The 22,155-nt window shown below is 48.9% G+C and overlaps 1 protein-coding gene across 5 annotated transcripts in view; it reads left to right on the forward strand.

Annotated features, from left to right (window-relative positions):
* The first annotated feature begins 3,126 nt into the window (after positions 1–3,126).
* SLC1A6 (solute carrier family 1 member 6) overlaps positions 3,127–22,155 on the forward strand; it is a 35,815-nt gene continuing 16,786 nt past the window's right edge. For 4 of the 5 annotated variants that reach the window (XM_074851478.1, XM_074851477.1, XM_074851475.1 and 1 more), the window contains exons 1-2: positions 3,127–3,250; positions 14,028–14,192. The gene's annotated coding sequence lies outside the window, so the exon portion shown is untranslated. Of the gene's footprint in view, positions 3,251–14,027; positions 14,193–18,995; positions 19,135–22,155 lie in introns of those variants that run through there. The other variant, XM_074851476.1, reaches the window with a different exon arrangement.

Consider the following 22,155-nt stretch of genomic DNA (forward strand, 5'->3'; position numbering starts at 1 on the left):
TGCTGAAAAGCATTTATGCACACAGCAGCACCCTGTGATACTGGGCATGGGAGTCTGTGCTGCGGCTGCTGGCTGTAGAGCCCATGTTCACCCTGTTGCACAGGACGCTCAGCTGGAGGTCAGATGTGCTGTCTGTCTCCCCCATGACCTGCTGCACAGCAAGACCTTTCTAGAAGGATCCCACCACAGCCTTCAGTGAGGCCTTTGTTGTGCCAAGGCAGCCCGAGCTAAGGGAAGTGGTCAATCCCTTGAAAGAAAAATAAGCAACACCCTCATACGTTGGTATGTGGGATATTTAAGCACCACACAAAGGAGCATCACCTGAGTGGTCCAGGAGTGCATTCCCGGGAAGGCAGCATGTCTGCAGGGTGTCACACAGCATCATGCACAAGCAGCCACGGGGTGGCTTGATAAGGACATAGAGTGTATCATCAGCAGGTTCGCAGATGACACCAAGTTAAGCAGGAGTGTCGATCTGCATGAGGATAGGGAGGCTCTACAGAGAGACTTGGACAGGTTGGATCGGTGGCCAACGTCAACAGGATGAGCTTCAACAAGTCCAAGTGCCAGGTCCTGCACTTGGGCCACAACAACCCCCTGCATGGCTACAGGCTCGGGGAGGGGTGGCTGGAGCTGTCTGGAAGAGAAGGGTCTGGGGGTTCTAATTGACAAACAGCTGAACATGAGCCAGCAGTGCGCCCAGGTGGCCAAGAAAGCCAACGGCATCCTGGCTTGGATTAGAAATAGTGTGACCAGCAGAAGCAGGGAGGTGATAGTCCCCCTGGCCACACCTGGAGTGTTGTGTCCAGTTTTGGGCACCTCAATACGAGAGAGATCTCGAGGGGCTGGAGTGGGTGCAGAGGAGGGCAACGAAGCTGGGGAAGGGCCTGGAGAATAAATCCTGTGAGGAGAGATTGAAGGAGCTGGGACTGTTCAGTGTGAGGAGGAGAAGGTGAGGGGAGACTCATCACTCTCTACAGCTCCCTGAAAGGACGTTGTAGAGAGGTTGGTGCTGGTCTCTTCTCCCAGGGAATTAGTGACAGAACAAGAGGGAACGGCTTTAAACTGCAACAGGGGAGGTTCAGACTGGACATGAGGAAAAAATGTTTCCCAGCAAGAGTGGTCAGAGAGTGGAATAGGCTGCCCAGGGAGGGGGTGGAGTCCCCATCCCTGGGTGTGTTTAAGGGTCGTTTGGATGAGCTGTTGGGGGATGTGGGGTAGGGGAGAACTTTGTAGAGTCGGGCTGATGGTTGGACTCGATGATCCCAAGGGGCTTTTCCAATCTGAATGATTCTGTGATTCTGTGAGCAGCTCTGCAGGAGGGTCAGCCTGGGCCAGCACACGGTAGCAAGCACGGCTTCAGCACTATCCCCGTGTTACAAGTCACAACTGTAATATTCAGGGCTTGGGACGAGCTCGTTTGGCCTTTCCCAGTGCATGATTGTGCACTCTGAGAAGGCCCTCCTGTGTTTTGACTTTGCAAATGGTTCATTTTTAATAGCAGACAGCATTATTTATCAGTTGTAGTCACTTTTATCCCCAGGACAAGCTCTGTCTCCCTCAGCTCTCAGCATTGTAAGACCTGACTTCAGGCCTTCTGGCTCTTTTCTGCTTTTCCCCTCCAGCATCTCCTAGCAGCTAGTGAAGAAAGACTGAGCCCGGCCAGCACCTGCTCTTGCTGTGCTGCTCTCTGCGCTCCGTGCTCAGCCAGGAGACACCCACGTACCACTGCAGCTTGTCCTGGCCCCAGCCCCAGGCAGTGGCCAGGCTCTGGGGGGGTGGCAGCAAGGCCTCACACACAGCAGCCAGCAGAAGTCACAGGCACAAGAAGAAATAAGGAGCAAGCTGTGGATGTGATGCTTGTGGCTAACTGCTCCTCTCCAAATGATTTCTTTCCCTCTTCAAAAGGTTTGTGCATGCAGTTGGGAGTTTGCATATGCTGTCGTTCAACCGGAGCAGGCAGAGGTTGGTTCCTGAGCCAACCTGGGCTCGCCGCTGCCTCCCAAGCCCTCCACAGGCTTTACTCCAGGTCTGCAGCGTGAAGGTGTGGTGAGAACCCTGTAAAGGTAATACTCAATTGCTGCTCAACTTTGCATGAAGGCTTTGTGATATGTACAGGAGATGCCAAATGTGGGCAGGACTCCTGATCCAGGGAAGCATTAAAGTCCACTAGAAAGACCAGGAAATACTCTTTCTTATTTCTGGTTTTCAGAGATTTTGTGCCATTTCCCATTGTCACAGAAACAGGTGATGAGGGTATGGGATATCTGTAATATAGTTCTTACAAAGTTTATGCAAATCCAGGTTTTGTGAACAGAAGCTCACACACTTTGGACCTTTGAGAAGCAGCTTTACTTTTGGGCTTCATGTAAATAAAAGCAGGATACTGACTGTGTCACTTCACTCAGTCTAGTCTTTCACATTTTCTACCACAGCTATGCAAGATACGTATTTTAACCAGTACTCAAGAGTTAATTTTTGTGCTAGATGCCTGGAAATGTTGGTTAGACTGAGCAAGCATCACTTCTTTAAATTTCAGTCTCTATTCTGATACTGTATTTTAAATTAGCTGACCTGGAAAATGCTAACGGCCCTCCCCCATCAACTCTGTTTTGAGGCAATGTTTTAAACATGTGGATGAAACTTCTGTGTGCATCTAAAAACCTGTGTAAGGGAAGTGTATCATGGAATTGAAGCCGTATTAAACAACCTTGTTACTGAGTACCTAAGTAAAATCCTCCAGAGAATGCTTCTTGCTGGTGCCCCTCTCCCCTTCTTGTCAGTGCCAGGAGCACGTTATCGCTGCAGGGTGGACATTTGGTCCCTTGGATAACTGTGGAGCCACTTGCTCTGCATTTCCTTGTGCCCCCCATGATCAGAAGCAGCGGGGTGCCTTGTGGCCAGTAACAAGTGAGGCACTCCACGTTCTAGGAGTTTTAGGGGGAGAAGTCTGAATAATGTTTGTTTCTTGATTTGCTGCTTAAATCCAAAGCTTTCTGTATTATTTCATGGCATCGTATCGCAAGGAAACCAGCAATAGTACATTCAAAGTGTGGAGCATAGTTTCCAGGATTTACAGCTGCGTAATTCCCATGGGATTTATTCCCATTGGTTAGCACTGGGTGTGTGCTGGTGACCTGAGTGACATTGTAGCACGAGTCTTTCTGCCCAGACACTCGCCACAGGCTTTTCTCACCTCCTAACAGGGGATTAAACAAACCTACAGCGAGCACAGCTGCAAATTCAGAAGGTAAGAGCGTGTGGGTGGGTGGAAATACACCAAGAAGAGGGAAAAATGTGAGCAAATAAGGCAGAGGGAGAGATGGGGGCTGGGAGCACATGAAAGCTTTCAGATCCTCAGCCAGTCAGGATTCCTGCCGTGTTGAAAGGCTAACGGTTATCGGTATTACTTTACCATTCATGGTTTGATAGTCTTTAAGTAAGAAGAGACCATTGTATGTTGCTTGACCAGTTTTACGCAAGTTAGCAGGTTTTGAGTTAGTCTGGGGTGAGGAGAGGTTGTCTAGAGCTGATCACTTAGCAGACATGCAAGGAGTGAAAGCATCAGAGGAACCCGTTTCTTGGGCTCAGCTTGGCAGAGCTGGAGAGGTCAGTTCTGCTGGCGTCCCCATTCTGGAGCCTCACCCTTCATGTCACTCTATTGACTGTCAGCAGTGCTAAAAAAAAATATTATAAAGCAGAGCAAAGTAGGCAGGACCCTGTTCCAGAGCTACTTCTTATCACAGTGCTAAAAGAAGGCTGAGAAGATAGTGCAGGTATCCTGGCAAATGTGACACAATTCACGGGAGCAAAGCAGAGCAGCAGCCTGGCGAGCAGATAAACACACCGCTGGCAAGGTTTGCTTCCCAGGCACTTCAGCATGGTCTGCTGTGAAGAAGAAGAGTGGAATTTTCCAGCTGGTTAGTCAGACTGCATGTGCCACACTCCCAGCTCCCCACCGTGGCTGCTTGCAGATGCCCGTTTAGCTGCAGGCTATGAACTGTGAGATTTCTCAGGGGCTTCTCCTAGGTCAGGAACAATCACTGGAAAAGTAGATCAGAGAGCTCACAGAGGAGGTGGCCTGATAAGCGGGGAACGTGCCTTCCCTTTGGCTCAGTTTCTGTAATGAGCTGTGAGACAGTTTGCGTTGCCTCTGTTGACAGCGTGCAGCCAGCACCACTCCAAGCTTCTCCGTGCAAGGACTTGGGCCCTGCATGCCTGCCTGAGCTCAGCCTGACACCCCCAGGCGTGTGGGGCCACCACTTCACCCATCTGCTTTACGATCCATGGTTGGGGATGGGGAGAAAACTGGGAATTCATGAAGGATGCTGGGTAGTGGCAGAAGGGATCCCATACGGTGTGGTTGCCCTTACCCGGCTGTGCTGCATGCTGGCAGGGAACAGCCAGCTTGGAGCACCCTCCACAGGTACAAAGACCTTCTGAATCACAGCCCAGTGCTGTGTGAGCACGCCGCCTGCTTGTGTCAGGGAGACCCAGGCACTAAATCCCTGCAGTCTCGGTGGGTGAAGGGTGCCCAGCAGACCCCTCTGTAGCACTGAATGGGGCAAAACTATCACTGAAACACCAGCTCTGGAGAGCTGTTTGAAGGGAAGGTCATACTTCCCCCTGAAATACTTCAAAGTGATCAAAGATGTAACAGGAGGGGAAGCTCATGAAGCTCATAAAGCTCAACCTATTCAGCTGTTAATATGAAAGCTGGTTTATTGACTTAAGACTGCATTAATGTATTTACACCTATAAAAGAGTGATCTGGCAGAGATCTTGCTGACTGGACAAGATCCAGAGATAGGCAGATAGTTAAATACGACTCTTATATAAGATACCACTCTCTGATGACAAAGGCTGATAGGCAAGGAGATGCATTTAAGATCACCTGCAGTCCTTAAGAGGAGATTCTGTATCTTTCTGATACAGTTTTCAGGAGATGCTCTACAGCAGGGAAGATGAGAAGATTCCTGCTGGATCTGGGAACCTCTGAGTTCTCCAGCTGGGGGTCTTATGGCAAGGCTCTACCCCAAGGTGAACAGATGTTTGTCAAAATTAGGAGCCTAAGAAACATGACAGGAGGGTGTTATAAAAACAGTGAAAGAAAGTCTCTCAAGAAGAGAGAGGTGGAACATGCTTTTCCTAGAGAAAACTTGAGAGAATGAAAGACAAAGTCCATCAGGAGTGGCTGAAAGTGGGGAATTCTGCAATTCAGTGAAAGAAAGCCAAGGGTGTAGATTTCCTCTAGAGATCTGCTTTCTCTGAAGACCTGTAGTCTTGAATTCTTCTCCTTCCAGAAAACCATTGAATAACTGCACAGACTCCCAAGGGAAAGCAAATTGCAAAATCAAACCCCTGAAGTCAACACAACACTTGAGTCTGTAGACTAAGATCTCACTTGGGAGGAGAAGGGGAGGAACCACATGAATCTATGCTGAGGGAGGTGATGATTTGAGGGGGCATCTGCAGGAAACTTGGAGGTGATGCTGTCCTACTGACTGCTGAAGGATCATCCACCTTGACTAAGCTTTTCATACGCCAGATTTCATTTGCATTTTAGCCTCTAAGGCTGTGACTGCAAGTGCTGTATGGATGAGTGTTTGCACATCTACATTGATTAAGCTACAGCCTCTTGGTGTATCAGTGTCAGTATTGCCACTAACATCAGTAAGTTCTGTTCAGCTCCTCTACAGCAGCAGCTGACTGCTTCTTCCTAATCATCACGCATCATTTCCAGGGTCAGGTAGACCCAGGCTTATATAATTTGCCTGGAATTGTGGTGAATTCATCACCACCAGAAGAGAGTAATGCAGGTTCAGAAATTTTTCTAAATAGTATATTCTACTTAAAAGAAAATTAATTAACACAGGGCTATTCCTGTCCTGAAAAAGGAGGTCAGACTAGATGATCACAATTGGTCCCTTTTGTCCTTGTAATACATATACACATATACAGCGTTGGGAGCGGTTGGAGAAGAGCACAATGCCGATGGTAATACCATGTGGAGAATGCCAAAGAAAATGGGCCAAGTTAAATTTGGACAAATATATCATCAGAGCAGCAGAAGTGAAGCATAGCCATCCTGTTTTCCCAGCTCAGAGAAGGCAGACTTAGCCTGCAGTAGTATCAAACCAAGCTAACTTGAAACAACAGTAAGGCTTTCTGACTTCCTCCAGTTTGTACAACTCACTAATGCAGGATGCCCAGAAGAAAGTCACATGCTGTTGTTGGAAAGGCATGCCAGCCATTCCCTTGAAGTAATTAATTGCCAGGCCAGACATTTCAGGTTATTAATATGAAGCAGGGTGTACATGAAGGTGCTGGATTGCAGCGTCTCATCCACAGAAACAAACCATGCTCAGAACAAAGAATTATTGTGTTCCCTAGAGTTTAGAGCCCGTGGCCAGGAAATATTGTTTACTATTTTTGTATTGCATGGCTACATAAAAATTGCAGTCAAACAATATAGTATGCCCTGCATGCAGCTCTGCAGCTTCCTCTCAACACAGCTGCTCTTTCAGTCTTGGCCTTCCTGCTACCATGGCTGTCCTACAGGATGCCATCACCCCGCACTGAAGATAAGATTTCCCCCTCCATGGCTTCTCAGGGACCTGCCAACATCACTCAAGCTATTCCAGAGTAATTGCTTCCAACCTAATAACCTGTGTTTCCTGAGAGCTCAACTCTTATTCTGTAATTGGGTGGGATTCCCTTCTCTCCAACCATTCTTCATTGCCCCATCACCACCCAGCTGTGTGGGAAGCTGGGAAAGAGCAGCAGGAAAGAGCTGCTGGGGAGGGAACAGCGCAGAGAAAGGTCAAAGTAGGAAAAACTCTGTAAAGGTGAATATCACAGGCTCACTAGAGATAAGCCTGGGGGCAGCATGCCAATGTTTGAGGGATGGTGTGCTAGCAAGGTCCTTTGATCTGCCGTCTCAGTGGAGGTAGGGGATGGAGATCCATGCAGCAGCAAACGCACAAGAGTTATTGATGTGTTAGAAACCATGGAAGAGCCTGAGAATGGTCATGTAGGACTTAGGACTTCTCCTCCAGAAAGGTGGCAGGTTCAATAGCCCAACTGAAGTGCATCTACACCAATGCACACAGCGTGGGCAACAGACAGGAGGAGATGGAAACCATTGTGCAGCAGGAAAACTATGATATAGTTGCCATCATGGAAACATGCTGGGATGACTCGCACAGCTGGAGAGCTGCAATGGATGGCTATAAACTCTTGAGAAGGGATTGATATTTAGTGTCCCTTCCAACCCAAACCATTCTATGATGGGCAAGGAAAGAGAGGTGATGGGGTAGCCCTGTGTGTTAGGGAGTGTTTTGATCGTCTAGAGCTTAATGATGGTGACAGTAAGGTTGAGTGTTTATGGGTAAGAATCAGGGGGAAGGCCAACAAGGCAGATATCACGGGGGGAGTCTGTTACAGACCACCCAACCAGGATGAAGAGGCAGACAAACTATTCTATAAGCAGCTGGGAGAAGTCTCACCATTGCTAGCCCTTGTTCTCATGGGGGACTTCAACTTAGCAGATGTCTGCTGGAAATACAACACATGGGCCGAGGCCAATTGTATGAGGTTCAACAAGGCTCAGTGCTGGGTCCTGCACCTGGGTCACAACAACCCCACACAACGCTACAGGCTTGGGGCAGAGTGGCTGGAAAGATGCCCGGCAGAAAAGGACCTGGGGGTGTTGGTTGACAGTCGGCTGAACAGGAACCAGCAGTGTGCTCAGGTGGCCAAGAAGGCCAATGGCATCCTGGCTTGTATCAGCCATAGCGTGGCCAGCAGGGACAGGGAAGGGATCTGACCCCTGTGCTCAGCACTGGTGAGGCCACCCCTCAATGAGTGGGTTCAGTTTTGGGCCCCTCACTCCAAAAAGGCCATTAAATGACTCGAGCGTGTCCAGAGACGGGCAACGGAGCTGGTGCAGGGTCTGGAGCACAGGTCTGATGGGGAGCGGCTGAGGGAACTGGAGGGGTTTAGTCTGGAGAAGAGGAGGCTGAGGGGAGACCTCATGGCCCTCTCCAACTCCCTGACAGGAGGGTGCAGAACGCTGGGGATGAGCCTCTTTAATCAAGTAATAAGCAATAGGACAAGAGGGAATGGCCTCAAGTTGCTCCAGGGAAGGTTTAGACTAGATATTAGGAAGTATTTCTTTACAGAACGAGTAGTCAGGCATTGAAATGGGCTGCCCACGGAGGTGGTGGAGTCCCCATCCCTGGAGGTGTTCAAGAGGCGGGCTGACATAGCACTGAGGGATCTGGTGGAGTTGGGATCTGTCAGTGCTGGGTTAACGGTTGGACTAGATGATCTTCAAGGTCCTTTCCAACCGAGATGATTCTGTGATTCTGAGTGTTATGTGAGAGAACTTCCTAGTGCAAAAAGAAGTATCTCATAGTATGTGTAAAGAGTTGGTTAATAGTTAAAATGCCAATAGAGCATAGAAGAAACAGCTCTGGCACTTTGCTTTTATGACTGACCTACTGCAGAAGCCGAGAGTGATATTCCAGCCACCTCAACAAAGAACAAAAAGTCTGTGCTAATACACAACCAGGCAGCTGGTGGTTGATAGCATCCGTGCTGGAACTCTACGGCACACAGAAACTGCAACAGTGGACAAAGAGAGAGCTGCAAAACCTGGGAACATGAGAACTGGGGAAGCTGTTTGTGCTGTACAAAGCACAGCCAAGCACGGACCACAGGAGGCAGAGCAGTCATGGGAAGGAAGGAAGGATAGATGCAGTGAAGAAAAGAAAGGAAAAGAGTGCCACAGTGGCATTAGAACTGTCTCTGCTGCACAAGCCATGGAAGAAAGCTGCGTTCTCAAGTCATGGGTAAATAAGGGTAGAGTTAAATGTACAAATACAATAACACAAGCCAAAAAAAAGGTCTTTAGAAAGAACTAGTTTATGACATGGAAACTAAATCAAGCCTCCTTAAAATACATCGGGCTGAACAACTGCTCAGGCAGTTTGTAGACCCAGTAGAAAAGCGTGGGGCTGGAAGGAAGAGTCAGAGGGGGGTTAGGGCAGGGAGAAAAACCTAAATGATCCCTCGCACCTATTGTCATGCCAGGGGAATCCAGGTGAGTTTCCACCAGGGAACCTCTCAGGGAGGGACAGGGGATTCATTCTCCAGTGGAAGTGTCAGTAAAGTTTGTTAAACAGGTTGACAAAATGCTGGTTTTAAGCCTTTAGGCATCACAGAGCAACCACCGTAGGCATCTGCAGTTCTCACGGGCTGGGCCTGCATAGTGATATACAGAGATTTCTAAAAAAAAAGGTACAATACAAACGACACAAACTCCCAAAGCAGAACTCCTCCTAGAAGTGTGCAGCACAAGTTCCCTGGGCACCTGGGAGAAGCAGAGAGCGTGAGCTGGGATTCGAAATAGCTGAAACGTCTCAATCACATACACTCTCAGCAGAACCAAGGAGAAAATGAGGGCACTTTTGAACAACAGAAACTTCAGGAGCTCGCAAAAGTTTGTCTCACGCATCAGTTGAGACTACTTAGTCAAAAATTTGGGGTAATAATTTTTGTCATTGGATATACCATTTTTTTAACTACCACTTTCTTAGTTTCGTCATCCCATCAGAAATTCTAACCAAAATGGCCTGGCAGGTGCTGTCAGTGAGAACTGCATCACATGCTCTATCTCTTTTAGCCCTCCTGGCCCTGTTGTCCTTGGCCTTTGCTCTCCCTCCAGGCTGCATCAAGAATCTTGCACCATATCAGCTCGGCTACAGGGGGACACTGCAGAGTATCCTGAGAGTTGCAGTCTATGCAAAGAAGTAAAAAAATTATGCAAGGCACTCACATGATGAAATATTACAGCTCAGTCGGATCCAAACCAAAACATTTCTTTACATTTCTGAATTTTCCTGAAGTTCGTGTGTTGCAAGAGTTGAAATTTTGGCTTTTTGTTCCAAAATAGGGCAAAAATAAGTGTTGAAATAGCGGCATTTCCCATAGGAAGGAAATTCCATTATTTGAGCAGCTCTGTGAAACACGAAGGAGATTCATTTGCAGAAACTCTGCTAACTTGGAATGAAGGTCACAGCTGCATAATTGGACTCTGCTCCCTGGGCCAAGCAAGCAGTGCAGGATACAAAATTAATCCCAACCCCCAAATTAAGGTTACTGTAACAAGGAGAACAAGACTACAGAATTGCAAAATCCAGGGAAGGAAGGGCTGAAGGACTGTTTAACAAGAAAATCACATCCTTCCCCACGATGATTAGCAAGTGGGAATATCCCAGTGGCTTTCTTCGCTCCAGCAGAAAGCACCCACGTTCCTATGACACGTCTGGGTAAGGATGGTTCACGTGCATCCTCCTGGTCACCGCGTGTCCAGGTGACAGGGCTGCACACACTTACCCCTGCAATTCACAGGATCACAGGATCATCGAGGTTGGAAAGGACCTTGAAGCTCCTCCAGCCCCACCATGAACCTCACCCTGACCGTTCCCAACTCCACCAGATCCCTCAGCGCTGGGTCAACCCGACTCTTCAACCCCTCCAGGGATGGGGACTCCCCCCCTGCCCTGGGCAGCCCATTCCAACGCCCAACAGCCCCTTCTGCAAAGAAATCCTTCCTAAGAGCCAGTCTGACCCTGCCCTGGCGCAGCTTGAGGCCATTCCCTCTTGGCCTGGCGCTGGTTCCTTGGCTCAAGAGACTCATCCCCCCTCTCTGCACCCTCCTTTCAGGGAGTTGCAGAGGGCCATGAGGTCTCCCCTTGCATGACAGCTTGCTCTTTAATGTTTTGGGTTTTTTCAGCAGTTCAGACAAATTGAGCCCTTTCAAAAGGCCAATAGAGTAAGTGTTTCTTGGAAGACAGTGAAACCGTGGGACGGTGGACACAGCTGTCTGCTTGGGTTTTTCTAACCCAGCCCTGCAGCCTCAATGCCTCATCCACGTTGTGTGCAGCAAACTCAATTTGCCATAGCTGCGTGCTAGCAGAGATTCACATGTGGGTTTTTTCCTTATCATCATATTAGAAATCAACACTTAGCCCATCTTTAGGTGTTTTGCTTTTTAAAGATCCAATAGAAAATCAATATCTTTCCTAAAAAACAAAGAGATGATAAAGAAGTATTTATTCTACTGGACCTGCAAACCTCTCTTTTAGACAAAAAAAAACCCTGTAAAAATCTGTCTCAAGAGTGTTTGCTCACACCTTCACTTGTTTAGGACTGAGGTCTTTCCAAGTTGGGCAGCGATACAGACTGAGGGCATGTTTAAAGAGAGAGTAGGTGCAAAACAAACCGCCCTGTCCCTATGTAACATTTTTAGTCTACTTGTGAGATTAGCCTAAACCATTTTGAAAGGTGCTTTGTGGAGAAAATCACGAGGGAGCTGGTATGGGAAAGCTGTTCCAGGCTGTTTCCCAACAAGCCCTTCCTTTATCTTCAAATGGCTGCGCAAGGATAGCAGCAGAAGACCCTTTACAAGGTGGCTAAGTGAAATGAGGGGCGGTTGTCGTGTCTTTTCTCATTGTCATTCACAAGGGTGACACTGTGCGTTTCCTTTTTACCCGTTGTTGATAACTTACAGTATCATGTCGCCTCTGTGCGATGTGGATGATCAAGTGTGCCTGGGGCACGTGTAGAAAAAGGAGAGACTTGGAGGAGTTCACTTATGGTGGTGTTTGTTCACCAAGGATTGCTCCACCCTGGAAAGACCACCTGGGCATCAGGCACCTCCATCCCAAGGGAGAAGAGCTCTTCACCTCCTCCATAGCTTCAGACTGCTCCTCTGTGTCTTATTTAATCACTGGAAATTGCCACAGGTGCAAGTTGAAATGAAACATGGAAACGGTTGCTGAAGGAGAAGGTTTAAGGCATTTGTCACTGTGAGTTTCTGGCTAAAAAAGGCCTCAAGGTATTATTAACCTGGGGATTAAAAAACTGGGTAGGAATTAGTACAGGTTCTAGCAGCCAAGCTGAACTTCAGGCGTAAGAAGTGGAAAAGGACAATTACTCACTGTTAGCCAACCCTTCCTCCCCGAGGTAGATTCAGGGAGAAATGCGCAGCGGTTGAGGGATGGCCAAGCGCGTGGCAGCTCTGCCCCTCTCTGGGTAGTGTCAGAAATGCACTTGTCCAGGCAAAGAGCGCTCTGTGCTGCTGGCCACCTGAGCCTCCAGCAGACTAACAGTGAAGTCGGGTACGTACCCTTCTGGAAGAAAAGCTGCTGGCTAAGCCACTGGGAGAAGCGGGGGCAGGAGGAGCAGGAGATGTCCTTTCTCTAGGACTGCCCCAGTGGCAGCCGGCGTTGTGGACCCAGCAGAAGAGGCAAAGGAGATCCGCCGTGTACCAGGCTGCGCTGCCACCATCCGCCTCCTTTTCCCTCTGTGGCTGGACTATCTCCCAGCCACATTTCTGCGGGAGTGTTTTGGGTGTGTGGTGCAGGCAGAGCACTGGAGTCTAGTCCCCATAACCAGAGACATTCATTTTGGAATAAAATTATCTTCTTGTGTAGCCCATTCCAATATATGCTTTGCTGGAAAGATGACTGAAACTTTGCAGGGTACAGGGCTTGGGTTTCCAGTCCCCAGCTGATACTTGCATGACCTAAGACCTCACTGAACTTGTGCAGCCTTCAGTAGGAAGATTAGTGCCATCTCCTCCATTTACATCTGAGCAACCGAGTTGTGTGAAGACCAAGCACTTTGTCAGGTGCAGACTGTGTGTCCTTGTCTCCTGATTCAGCAATGGCCTGTGTCCGTGCTGATCTGGTTAAAACAAGGGAGAACGACAGAGATAGTCAAGACCCCGGGCTCCAAATGGCCTGTCCAGTGAAGTCCCATCTAATCACCATCCTGATTTACAGTTGGACTCGATGATCTTAAATGATTCTATGATTAATGTCTGCAAAAAGCCAGTTGGTTTTGGGAGCTGCTCGCTGTAACCTGGGCTGAGGAGGTCTAGCTCTCCTCTTCCCACAGAGTCTGATGGAGACATAGAGCTCAGGGGCATTTCAGTTCTAGGGCTCTGTCAGATGAGCCTGACTTTGGCTGTGACCTACCTACCCTTTGCTGGATGAGTTCAAACACTGGCGAGTTCTAGCTGCAGACACAACACATTGCTGTTGGTGTGCTGAAGCTGAAGCCCTGCACTGGTGCCACCTGAATTAAGGAGAAGGCTACTGTCAGGAAACAAGTGATATGTCCCCTGTGGGTCACGTATCTGGTAGGAATAGAAACAGAGGTTGTAACCCTGGTGCTGGGGTTTGGTTTTCGGACATAATTTTTCACTCTGCCCCGTTCAGAGGCCAGCACAGGCTGTGTGGTGCTCACACCTGCAACCCGACTTGTGTTTTTGGCATAGTGCGTTAACGGAAATTTTGAAATGCAGGACTTCTATCAAAGAAACTGCAGCAGGAATCAATATTTAAGACAGCGGAATTTTCATCTGCTTCCTTGAAAGCAGAATCTGGCTCCCTGACAGACTGTATTGCTAACGCATTTCCTTTGCACAATCAGTGAATTGATTCCTCCTTGTGACTTGCCCAATACACCAATGGGAAATCACAGCGATTCGGCTGAAGCACAGGAACTTGTCCATCCCCTCGGCTGGTCTGGACAAACACAGGGTCTCTGAGGTCGTGCTTACACAGGCTGGGCTGGTGAAGGACCTGCCCGTTCAGGGCATCCAGCTGTTGCTGCTGGATGGATTTCTGCAGGCAGCCACCCTCGGGGAAGGAACAGACTGAGGGGCAGGGGTGGGATGGGGATGAGATCTGCTTCTCATTTCACAGCTTGCCCTGCTCTCTGTTACTGCTAACGCTCTTTGCAGCTGGTGTGAGGAGGCAGAAGAAAGTGCAAAAACACTGGCAGTGTTAAATCCAGTATGGGCTATATGCAACATCATGGTGACAGGTGCTTTCTGTCCTCTGGTCTCCTGCAATCATCGAAGATTTTTTCAGTCTCCTCCTACATGCCACTCCCCCACCCCCTACTGCCATGTATCCTGAGCATATTACAGTCTTCCTTTCCTCTCTCAGGAGGTACTGCTCAGAGCTCTCTGCTAACGCTGTACCTTTCTAAGGAGAAAATCCTGCATCCTGCTTTTGAGCTTAAAGAATTAAAGAACAAAACAACTCAGAATAATCCCCCAAGACGAAAAAGACCCACTGCCGTTCCTGCTTGACGACCGGCACTTTCTCCAGGTGAGTGGTTTTGTCAGCAAATCTGAATGCATGAATACGAGCCGTGCCAGGTGCAGGGGCTGAAGCAGGACAGGAGGATGGCAGGAGATTTCCTTGGGCATATGCATGAGAGAGCAGCAGGGATAGCTCTCACCCTGCTTCAGGACAGGGGACTGCCCAGAGGGAAGTGCTTTACAAGTGGGAAATATGTTCTGAGCTGGAGTGAAATGCCTCGTGGGCAGCTAGAGAGAGACAACCTTATCACAGGACCTTAGCATGAGTAGAGAGCAATGGGGAGAGCGGCACTTGTCCTCCCAGTATCGGACTTAGGCCCCAAACCTGCTGATCACTTTGTCACTGTAGAGCTTAGCTGGGCTGAAATTCCTGCCCGTTGCAGATTCCTCTGCCCTTAGCTGGTGCTCTCTCACAGAGATGGGTCAGTGGCTGGGCCCTGGGCAGATTCGTTCTTCTCCTGGGTCCACTGTCACGGTAGGAGTTGGCTGGGAGGGAGCTGACTGCCAGGTAGTGAGTGGAAAATGGAGATGCCCTAGCACTTCACTGAACAGAAAGCCCTGCCAGGGGCTGCTATAGCAACACAAAGATGTCTGAGTTCACCCCAGTTGGGCTTGTGAACGGAAATTTTCAGCACAGGCACTTTGGCTACATTGCTTTTGGCTTGTACTGCCCTTCCCAAGGACAAGCAATGGGTCAGGCTGCAAAGGATCCAACAGCATGAGGGGTGAGGATGCCTCTAGCCAGGGCGTCTGTGAGCCCTCTCTATCCTGGTCCTCAGGACTGAAAAAAACCAGCTAATAGCACAGTGTCTGGATTCAATGCTCCTGGTCACAGGCACTGAGCTACTGAAGGGGGAAAGTGAGATGGGAGTGGAGACATCCACTCCTCCTTTGCCATCCTTGCAAAGACAGTCCCTTGCAAAGCACCTATTTTACCCAGCTGGCGGTGGAGGGGCTGTAGACTCTGGAGTGCCAATGATCTACCTAAAAGCAAGTAGGGCTTGATAGCTGCTAACTGCAATTTTCAGGCCACTGAGCAGAGTCCTGAGGGCAAAGCATGGCCCTTGAACAGCCTGGAACAGCCCTTCCTCGCAAGCACTGAGCCTTCCCTCCCGCCACACAGGGATGGGCTATTTAACTTCTGCCCTCTCACTAGGTGACCCAGCACCAGAGCTGTCCACTTTGAAAAGACTAGTACAGCTTCCTCAGTGATCCCTTGCCTCGCCCCTCCGTATCTGCCTCGCTTGTGCAAAGCTCTTCCCAACCCCTTTCCTCCTGCAGAGATTCCTCCCTCTTCTCTCCCTTGGTGCTTCCCTGCTGCTACCTGTGGAGGCTTCCCGCCTTGAAAATCCTGCTGGTTTTGACGTTAAGCATAATAGCAGAGTTTCCTTGGAGACAAGAGAAACAGTGGGCTGAAAAGTACTGATTATTTCATAGTGTCTGCCTGGCTTTCAGAAAAAAAAAAAAAATAGTTGCATCAGCAGAGGGAAGAGGGAGCCTGGGGTGGCCAGTGTCGAGGGGGGGATGCCTGACTCTGCCATGCGCCATCCCTTCAGCAGCGAGGCTTGCCCAGGTGCCACACTTTGTGCCCGTGGCAGTGGTGTGACCGTACCCGCTGTACTAAACACCTCTGCTTTGGGATTGTATTGCAACTCTTCCCCCAGTCCCTGGAGGCTGGGAAACCTGGGAGAGACTTTGCAGTGGGCATTTCTAATTTGGCTGACTTCTGTCAGTCCCGGGAGTAAACCTGACTAATTAGATTAACCCCTTTGTGTTCTTCTACGCAGACATTAGCAATAGTGGGACACCGATGTAAAGCACCAGCATTTCAATCATTGTCTCCCATCCATTTGCTCCGAGCAGTGACAACTGGGTTTGTCCCAGCTGAGAGCCTGAACCCTCTGAAGACTGGAGCTCTCTGCTGTGTTGGCCACACAGTTTTGGGGTGGGTTATGTGATAATCAGCTGACATCTCTTGGACAGGTTAGCAAGCAGAAAGCCATGCCAGTGCACTATACATACAGAGGGACTGGGGCACGGGCTGGCTGCTGATGAGAGAACAAAGTGCAGGGCAAGAATGCAGATAAAGTCTTTGCTTGAACCTTTTGTTTACTTTCTCCTACCCCACACACCATGGCAAGAGTGCCCTGTAATGCCATATGCTGCCAGTGGCCAGGACCTTCCTTGGCCCAGAGGAGTGTCTCACAGAGGATCCACTTGACCAACAGCTCCCCCTCTGCTGAGACACCCCTGGGGTCCTGATGATCTGTCCAATAACCACAAACGGCACTTGGCCATTTCCATGAAGTAGCATTTTTCTGATTATCTTTCTGTGTGGTGCAAGAGTGCTGGGCAGGAGTTAGAGGGTGAGAGAAGAGTGGGGAACCATGGCCCTGTACTATGTGTAAGTCAGCTCCAAGACACTGCCAGGGATGGGGTGTGTCAGTGCTGTCTGAAAACTCCTGTCAAGCCTTGTCTCACAGCACATCAGCAGAAGATGGGGGGATCACAGCATGGATGAGGCTGGCAGGGACCTCTGGAGGTCATCTAGTCCAACCCGCCCTGCTCAAAGCAGGTCAACCACAGCTGGTTGCTCAGGACTGTGTCCAGTCAGCTTTTGAATATCTCCAGGGATGGAGACCCCACAACCTCTCTGGGCAAGCTGCTCCAGTGTTCAGTCTGCCTTACAGTTAAAAAGCCTTTCCTTATGCTTAAGAATAATTTTCTGCTACTTCAGTTTGTGTCCACCACCCCTCAGCTGGTCACTGGGCAACACTGAGAAGGGTCTGGCACTGTCTTCTTTACAGTCTCCCTTCAGGTATACCTTGATAACATCCCCCTGAGATCTCCTGCAGGCTGAACAGTCCCAGCTCTCTCAGCCTTTCCTCATGAGAGATACTCCAGTCCCTTCATCTTTGCAGCCCTTCACTGGATTCTCCCCAGTGTGTCCATGTCTCTCTTGTACCGAGGAGCCCAGAACTGGACACAACACTCCAGGTGTGGCCTCACCAGCGCTGAGCAGAGGGGAAGGAGGGATCACCTCCCTCTGGCACAAACACAGCAGAGTTTCTGGACCCTGGTGCTGGTGTCACCCGGGACCTCCAGGGTCCCAGGGGTGAGGTACTGTACGGAGGCCCCAAGAGAAGGCTGCGCTGTTCATGGTTTGCAAGTCTTTTGTTTCATCTGGATCATGTAGTCAAATGCATTTCCTCTTCACCCAGCACAGCCGAACTCTGACTGTTGCCTGGTCAAAACCAGACCAAAGATCTTCTGCAGTTTCCCCTCATGCTCAGAAAGCTCAGAGCCCCATGACCCCAGAGGCTGCTGCATGTGACTGGGGTGAGGGCAGAGCTGTGTGCAGGCATGGAGTAGATTTATTCCCTGTGGTCCTAAATGTAGTTTCTGTTCCTGTTGTGAAGGAGTGCTAAGGCATGCAAAGCTCTGTTTGGACAGGGAGTTTCTCCCGCTGGTTACAAACATAACAGTGAGATGGGTTCTCTGTGGGCAGCACAAACTCTCTTCTCCCTGGCAGAAACTCAATGCATCACTGTTACTCAGAACTGACCTCCTCCGGCCAGCACCCCTGCCCTGACCTCTTGGGAGCTGTTTTCCACGCGGAACAGGGCCCTTTCTTAGCTACCTCTGCACACGCACATGCAGCCCATCTCCTCCAGCTCCCCCTGGAGCAAAAATTCCTTCAGCAAACAGCTTAAAATTTGCCCCAACAATTTCATTTTTTCTGTTGTTGTGACACAGTAATATCTAAGACGTGCATGTGGATTTCTGAGTGCTTAAAAAAAACCCATTTTGAGCGTTTAATGTTATTCCCCTCAAGCATAATTCATGCCTAGCAGTATTTAATGTCAAGAGTGCACATGGGGGCCAAAAGTATTCAATTTGTGACAAGGAGGTGCGAATCTGCCCTGGTGCTACCAGTTTAGCACTCCAGAGAAAGTGCAATGTCTAGCTCCTCTTTCCCTTCAGCCAGGATTTTATTACCTTTAAAACATGCTCATGGGAAGGTGCTGCGCAGTGGATGGTTTCAGCTTTTCTGATGTTGGCTGCTTTAGCAGAGACAAAGCATAAAGAGGAGGGGTGCTCCTCAACGTACAGTGCATCTCAGCTGATTCAGAGATTTCCTATTTTCTAGCTCTTTATAGGTCCTTAAGGACTATTCCCCTCCTCCCCCACTGCTGGAAATCTTCTCCCTGGGTAGATGGGAAGATAACCACACAAAACTCTGCAAAGAGCATGAAAAAACACAGTGCAGAAGTCTTCCTTCCCCATTTTTACTTTCACCATCTTCTGACTGATGTCCCTAAAATAGCCAAAATTCCACTCATTGCTAGGAACTAGGCATTAGTTTCGCAACACTGAACTTTCTTGCAAAATATCCTGTGCATCCTGGTCTAGCCTCGAAATTACCTACAAAAATGCTCTCTCAAATATCTCAGTGTTTCTGGCAGAGTGGAGCCTGGAGAAGCAGCCATGAATAGGAGAACCTTCCCCAAGAGAGCAAATCCACCTTCTTCCTCATGAGAAGGAAAATCCAAGCCATTGACAGACCATTAATCTGCAAGAGTATTTTGATGACTTACTGCAGCAGTCTGAGAACTTTCAGCTGATGCAATAGAGAATATTTACACAATTTCAGGCCAGTGATATGGAGGGAATGTGCTATGGAGGGAGCTGCTGTATTGCAAAATATGCAGATGGAGAAAGGGAGCAAGTCAGCAAGAGGGTGGGGACATCACAGCAGCAAGTTCTGCTGGTGAGTTCCTTCTGTGCAGTAAGTTTTGCTCTGAGAAGGCTGCTGAGCATATGGTGGAATATGGGATCTAATGACTAATCCTGAACTTTCCTGTATCAAAATAGAAACTTCATTTTGTTTGCACAAAAATACATTTTCCAGTGCACGTGGATGGGGAGACATCCGGAGGAAAGAGCAGGTGAGTCCCTTTATATGTGTGGGTTCTGCTCCCACCCTCCCTGTACAGGAATCCACGCCATTGCTGGGGTATGGTCCTAAGAAAGGCAAGGTTTGGAGGAGAGGTGAGTCTGCGTTTCCATACTCCTGGTTCAACATGGGTCTCCTCAGGTCACCACAGCAAATGGGAAGCCTGGTTTGTGTGTAGCAAACCTGTGCTGGGTGATTTCAGAGCGTCAGGGTGATTGGTTTCACTGCACTAAAGAGATGGGAGCTTTGCATGCCAACGTGAGGTAGCACGTCACCTTACCAAGGTGTGTTGGGTTGTTCAATCAAGAGCGATTGGGAGTAAGAAAGAGAATCTTTGGGGTTTGAAACTTTCTTTGGTGGTTCTGATTTTCGAAGCGATTGCCTTCGGTGGTGATCCGTTCTGCTGCAGGAAGTTGCACTGCATCCCTGCTGACTAGAAGCTAGCCAATGTTATTCCAATCTTATAAAAGGGCGCGAGAGAAGACCCAGGGGACTACAGACCTCTGGGTCTGACCTCAGTTCCTGCAAAAATTATGGAGAAGATTATACCGGTTACTATTGAAAGACATTTAAATAATAATGCAATCGTCAAAGGGAAAGTCTGTTTAACTAATCTGATATCCTTCTGTGATAAGGTCACCCACCCAGTGGATGAAGCAGTGGATGTAGTTTTTCTGGATTTTAGTAAAGCTTTCAATACTGTCCCTCACAGCATTCTTCCAGATGATTTGTCCAACCGTGGGGTGAGCAGGTTCATGAGCCCTGGGTGAAGAATGGGCTGCAGGGCAGAGCTCAAAGGGTTGTAGTGAATGGGGCTACACCTGGCTGGTGACCGGTCACCAGCGGCGTTCCGCAGGGTGCAATTCTAGGGCCAGTCCTGATGGATATATTTATCAACAATCTGGATGCAGGAGTTGAATGTGCCGTTAGCAAGTGTGTCGATGATACCAAACTGGGAGGTGCTGCTGACTCTCTTGAGGGACAAAAGGCCTTGCAGAGGGATCTAGATAGATTGGAGCATTGAGCAATGACTAATGGGATGAAATTTAACAAGAACAAATGCTGGATTCTGAACCTAGCACGGAGTAATGCTGGGCACAAGTCTAAACTGGGAGAGGAGTGGCTGGAGAGCAGCCCTGCAGCAAGGGGTTTGGGGTTACTGGTGGGCAGCAGCTCAGTAGGAGCCAGCTGCGTGCCCTGGCAGCCAAGAGGGCAAAACACATCCCAGGGTACATCAAACACAGCATGACCAGCCAGACAAGAGAGGGGATTGCCCTGCTGTATTTAGTGTTGGCGTGGCATCGCCAGGGGCGCTGTGTGCAGTTCTGGGCCCCACAATTTAAGAAGGATGTGAAGGTTCTTGAATGTGTCCAGAGGAGGGCAACCAAGCTGGAGACAGGGCTGGAATGAATGTCCTATGAGAAGCGGCTAAGGACTTGGGGCTTGTCTTGTTTGGAGAAAAGGAGGCTGAGGGGCGAACTCATTGCTCTCTGCAGCTTCCTGAGGCGATGTGAAGAGAGAGGTGCTGACCTCTTCTTCCTGGGGTTTAGTGATAGGATGCATGGGAATGTTCAAAGCTGCACCAGGGGAGGTTCAGATTTGACATCAGGGAGCATTTCTTTACCGAGAGGGTGGTCAAACACTGAAACAGGCTTCCTAGAGGGGTGGTCGATGCCCCAGGCCTGTCAGGATTTAAGAGGCATTTGGACAATGCCCTTAATGCTTTAACTTCATCAGCCCTTAAGTGGTCAGGCCATTGGACTAGATGATTGTTGTACGTCCCTTCCAACTGAAAGAGCCTGTTCTATTCTATCCCTTCAGTTGCTGACAGTGCAGGCAATTACTTTTCCCACCATAAGGACAGTAAGCTCTGGGACAGACTTCTGGAAATCCTGCAGACAGAAGAAGATTAAATGGACCACAAAAGGGATAATTCAGTGAATCTGTGATAGAAAAGGGTGAGATCTGAGAGGTGTCCTCTTCCTTGTAGTGTCCTGTACTGGCCAGTGATGCCAGTAACCGGCAAGACAGGAGGATACAAGATGTGTGAAAGTCCTGGCTCACTGGAACCTGACAGCTAATAATTTTGTTTGCCCAACCCTCTATCTAGGAGGCTACTAAATCAATAATACAAGTCTATTCTGGGGCACAGGGGATTGAATCCATAGTTTCTTAACCTACTGCGGAGTTCAAGAGGCACAGTGTCAGTGAGCTGAAGGAACACATACTTGGCAGTTTCTTTCCTTCATGTGTAGCTGTGAGAAGTAGGAGGGCTGGCAGTAAAAAGGAGGAAGATAGGCAAAGTTTTCACCCAGTCTGATGTATATTTGTTCCATCAGCAGGTAAAAGCAGGGTGGTGTAATAAGAAAGGGAAAGTGGGATCAAGCTGGAATCCACAGAATGCTGTTTGCTGATCCAAAAGCTTGGGTAGCCACAGCAGCACAGCAAGGCTCCTGCAGCAAAAGCCCAGTGGCCTTCACACAGCAGAGCCTTGGGAGGGCTTAGATTGACTTGGCATGGCCACCTCAGGTGTCTCTCCACTGCTCTGAACCTCATGAAGGCTTTAGCACCTGTGAGGATGAATCTTCTATCAGAATGGAGGTTTTCCTTCATCTGCCTGTTGGAAATGACCTTGCAGTGCTGTCCCCTGAACCAGCTCCTCTTTAAGACGATACCTCCAATTCATGAGAGGCATTTATCTGGGTCTGAATGGCAGACACTGGATGTGTATTTTATAGAGAATGTCATCCCAGTTGTGACGGGTTTTTTGACTTCAATTTAGGATTGCAAAGGGAGTAGCTCTTATTTCACTTGCAACACCAAAGAAAGGTCTTTCAGCACCTGCTGCTGTGCTAAAGTGACTTTGTTCTTCTTTGGTTTCATCTTTGCAAACTCCTGGGACAAAGAATCATTTTCAGACCTTGTATCTGTCAAGGCACAGTGACAGTAAGAAAATGGCACCTGCATGGTCAGACAATGATCTTCCTCATGATAAGAACTGTTGGTTTGCTGG

The sequence above is a fragment of the Strix uralensis genome, chromosome 27 (assembly GCF_047716275.1).
Source record: "Strix uralensis isolate ZFMK-TIS-50842 chromosome 27, bStrUra1, whole genome shotgun sequence".
Taxonomy (NCBI): Eukaryota; Metazoa; Chordata; class Aves; order Strigiformes; family Strigidae; genus Strix; species Strix uralensis.